Below are 4,532 nucleotides of genomic sequence, written 5' to 3'. Positions count from 1 at the left end.
CCATTGTTTGTGTTGCTGAGAAAAGGCATTTGCAATGAATAAGTTGTTGGTCTTGCAAAATTCTATCATGTGATCTCCAGCATTATTTTTATCACTAAGGCCAAATTCTCCAACTACTGAGGAAATTTCTTTCCAACTTTTGCATTCCAATCACCAATCATAATCAACACATCTTCATTGCATGTTTGGTCAATTTCAGACTGCAGAAGTTGGTTAAAATCTTCAGTTTTCTAATCTTTAGCTTTGATGGTTGTTGCGTGTATTTGAATAATAGTAATATCAACTGGTCTTCCTTGCAGTCATATTCATATTATCCTGTCACTGACAGCACTGAAGGACAGGTCTTGAAACATTCTTCATGATGATGAATGCCACACCATTCTTCTTCAGTCTGATTCCCGGCATAGTAGATCATATGGTTGTCTGATTCAAAATGGCCACAACCAGTTTTTCGGCTCACTAATGCCTAGGATATTGATCTTTGTACGTTCTATTTCATTTTTGACAACTTCCAGTTTTCCTAAATTCATGCATTGTACATTCCATGTTCCATTTATTACTGAGTGTTTGCAGCTGTTTGTTCTCATGATGAATTGTGCCACATCAGTAAATGGAAGCCCTGAAAGCTTTACTCCATCCATATCATTAAGGCTGGCTCTACTTTGAGTAGTCAGCTCTTCCCCAGTCATATTTTGAGTGCCTTCCGACCAGAGGGGCTCATATTCTGGCACTATATTGGACAATGTTTCAAGACTATTCATAAATATTTCCAGTAATATATGAGTGTTTCACTGCTGTTCTTAAAGTTTTCATTGGGTGATTCTTTGAGAAGTGGATGTCCTCTTCCTTCTTCCAAGTCTGTCCTAGTCTGGAAGCTCCACTGAAACACGTTCACCATGGGTAACCCTGATGGCATTTTCAGCACTGGAGGCATAGCCTCCAGCTTCATGTTGTTGTTGTTGTTGTTATGTGCCTTTGAGTCGGACTCATCTCATAGCGACCCCTCCTTGGGTTTCTGAGGGAGTATCACTATGGAAGTAGACTGCCCAACCTTCCTTCTGAGGAGTGGATGGTGGATTTGAGCTGCCAGCCTTTTGGTTAGCAGTCAGGTGCCTTAGGCACTATGCTACCAGAGCTCCTTCCAGCCTCATAGCAACTAGTAAGCCACCATAGGATGACAAGCAGAGACAAGTGAGTTTCTCTTAGTTGTTCCAAATTGCTCTGTTTATTTCCTCACCTCCCTTAAAGCCACTCCAAACCACCCAGTGCCTTGATACCCTTCCTGGCCTCCCCTTAAAGCCACCCTAAAAGCCCCAGGTGCCCAGCTTCCCTTCCTCCCCTCCCCTTAAAACCACTTTCAAAAGCCCCCAGTGCCCAGTTTCCCTTCTGGGCCTCATGTTTAAGCTGCTTCCAAAAGCCCCCTGTGTAACTTTGGTGATATGTTATTACACTCTGAGTCCTTTAGTCTCCAATTTAGAGGAAAAAAAAAAAAAAAGGAATAAGAGAATCCACTTAACAGGAATGGCAGTAGTAGATTTCTTGCTTTGCATATGGGAGACATAGGTTCAATTCCTGGCTAATGCACCTAATGCAGCCAATACCCATTTCTCAATGTAGGATTTCATGTTGCAGTGATGCTGAATAGCTTCCAGTGGCGCTTCCAGACCGAGATGGACTAGGAAGAAAGGCCTGGGAATCTACTTCTGAGTATCAGACAGTGAGAACTCTATGGAGTGTAATAATCTGATCTACAGTGGATCATGGGAATGATGCTGTGCTGGGCAACATTTTATTATGGTGTGTATGTGGTCACTATGAGTTAGGACGTAATTCCACAGAAGCTAAAAATGACAACAACGTGACAGAATTGTCTTCGTGATTTAATGCGTTAATGCAAACAATGTGTTGATCTCAATGCCTTTTCCATTGAAAGTGCTTAATAAATTTTAGTTATCATCATTATTTCTACTTGAAAGTATGTAGTAAATATTAATTTTATGAATGATGCAATATATTGCTTCTGTATTCCCTGAATACCCTGAACATTTCTTTATAGATTTATCTTTGAGTTACTTAAAGATATTAGAGCTAGAAAAACTTTTTACAGGTTTTAGAACCTGTAACATTCAGGTTGATTTATTTTGGTATTTTATGTGGGACAAATCAATTAGATAATATCCCTTATTTATATTTAAAATAGTAAAAAGATAGCTTTCATAATTGGAATTCTGGGCATAAATATGATAGAAAGCTAGTATTTGAAATGGAATTTCAGTAAATTTAAAAATATTCCTGAAATGAGTCTTGTATTATAAGAACAAATTCCACAGTAGTAACTTTGTGGGTATATATACAAAAATAGGATCATTTTATTGACAAAATTAATTTATTCTTTCCAAACACATTGTACTGGACTAGCTATTATTTATCTACATTTTTCCCCTTCCCTGAATTGTTTAAATAAAATTAAATAGTCTACAGTTGTTAATTGGGAGCTCTGCTGGTGTAATGTCTAAGGTATTTGACTGCTAACCAGAAGACTAGAGGTTTAAACCCATAAGCCATTTCTCAGAAGGAAGTTTGAGCAATTTACTTCCATAAGATATTGCCTTGGAAACCCAAGGAGGGGTTGCTATGAGTCAGATCTGGCTCAACAGCAGCAAGTTTGATTATCTATTTGCCACGGAGACCATTGCCATTCAGGGTGACCCTAGGTGTGTCATAGTACAACTCTGTTCCATAAGGTTTTATTGGTTGATTTTTCAGAAGGAGATCACCTTGCTTTCCTCAGAGTTGATTCTGTGTGGACTTAAGCCTCTAACTTTTGCTTAGCGGCCAAGCATGTTAACTGTTTACACTACTCATGACTTAGACACAATTTAATCCTATTCCATCTTTTTGTTCTATCACAGAAAATAGAGCTTTACTTTTCTTAGCCTGAATTCTTGCACTAAGAGATACTAATTAGTTTTATGGCACACTGTCCTCATAAGAGTAGGAAATACCATGCCAGCTAAGTTGATGATTTATTACAATTTTTCGAAAATGTGTTAACAGATGAAGTGTGACTCAAGATAATTATATTAAATTGCAAGCCTCTTGCAGAAATAAGTCTCTGCTTTAAAATCATATCTCATAGTTAGGAATTGACAATGGCAGCTTGTGAAAGAATAATATTGCCAAAAAGCAGCCCTATTCTTACTACAAAACTCAATAAGCCCTCATAATGGCAAGGCAAATACACCTCTGATGTACTTATCTCATTTAAAAGAATTTGTAAATACTTAAATTTCAATACTGTTAATATTATTTTTTTGTATACCATTTCTGAGATTATCAATTATTCGTTTTATTTATCTGGAAGCTAACCATACCATTCTTAATCAAAAAAGATAATAGAAAAATTACTAAGTATCAAGATACCAATCAAGATGGAATTTACAGGGAAGAGATATAAAAAGTTACTTAAGGAGCTCAGGTTTCCCTAATCACTCTCCCGCACTTTAAAAAAAAAGAGAGAGAGAGACAGAGAGAGAGAGAGAGAGAGAGAGAAAGCCATGTGTAAGTGTACCATAACCTTTTTGAAATATACTTAAGTTTAATTTCTGACTGGTTAGTAAAAATATTTAGGGCATGGAACTCCATTATAAATACGATTCAATATGAAAAAACTCAGTCTGTTTCTTGTGATTGAATACTTCAGAAAATACTCAAAATAGGGTTGGTATAAACTTTATTGCATGGTGGAATCGTGGTAAAAATGACTCCTGAGTATTTTTAAATGATTGCCATTTTCAAAATCTCGTGCATACATTTTTAACAGTTTCAAAAGAAATATATAAACTGCTATTCTCCCACTGAGGACTGAAATTAATGATAGGTAGCCACATTTCAACAGATCATTTACCTTCCATTGTCATAAATATTAGCTGTCTGACAGAACACTATTAACTAGGTCCCCAGGAAACTAATCGCTGAAAAGGCTTACACGTGCTTTTATAACTAGACTATAATGATGCAAGAAACTTTGACAGGAAACGTATAAGAACTCTTGACAGTCTAGTAAGAAATTCAATATATTCCTGCTCCTGAGAGATGAATTGTAGTACCAGTGTCACTGACACCTCAGTTTACCTTTTAGTGCAGCACAAAGAGAGAGGGTTGTTGGCTGTCAAATACTTCAGGAACTAAGAAAAATGCTATAGCCTTGAGGTACAGCTGAAAAGATTTATGTCTACTGGATTCTATGGAACACTAAGTTACGTTTTAATTTCCTATATTTGGGTAGGTTTTAACTTCATATGTGTGTGTGTGTGTGTGTGTGTGTGTGTGTGTGTAGGCTCTGGTGGCATAGTGCCTAAGGGATTTGACTCCTAACCAGAAGGCTAATGGTTCAAACCTAACAGCCACTCCTCAGAAGGAAGACTGGGCAATCTACTTCCATAGGGATACCCCCTTGAAAGCCAAGAGGTCGCTATGAGCTAGAACCGACTTGAGAATGAGTTTTTGGTATTTGTTTATGTGTGTGTGTA

The 4,532-nt window shown here is 37.3% G+C and overlaps 1 protein-coding gene across 1 annotated transcript in view; it reads left to right on the top strand.

The window, feature by feature from the left end:
• SPOCK3 (SPARC (osteonectin), cwcv and kazal like domains proteoglycan 3) overlaps positions 1-4,532 on the top strand; it is a 1,090,476-nt gene that overhangs the window by 197,891 nt on the left and 888,053 nt on the right. The gene's annotated exons all lie outside the window — the stretch shown is intronic.

This window comes from Orycteropus afer, unplaced genomic scaffold (assembly GCF_000298275.1).
Source record: "Orycteropus afer afer isolate SDZICR_OR568_19922 unplaced genomic scaffold, OryAfe1.0 scaffold00395, whole genome shotgun sequence".
Classification (NCBI taxonomy): Eukaryota; Metazoa; Chordata; class Mammalia; order Tubulidentata; family Orycteropodidae; genus Orycteropus; species Orycteropus afer.
Note: the sequence above shows the minus strand (reverse complement) of the source record. Positions and strands in the feature narration are given on the sequence as shown.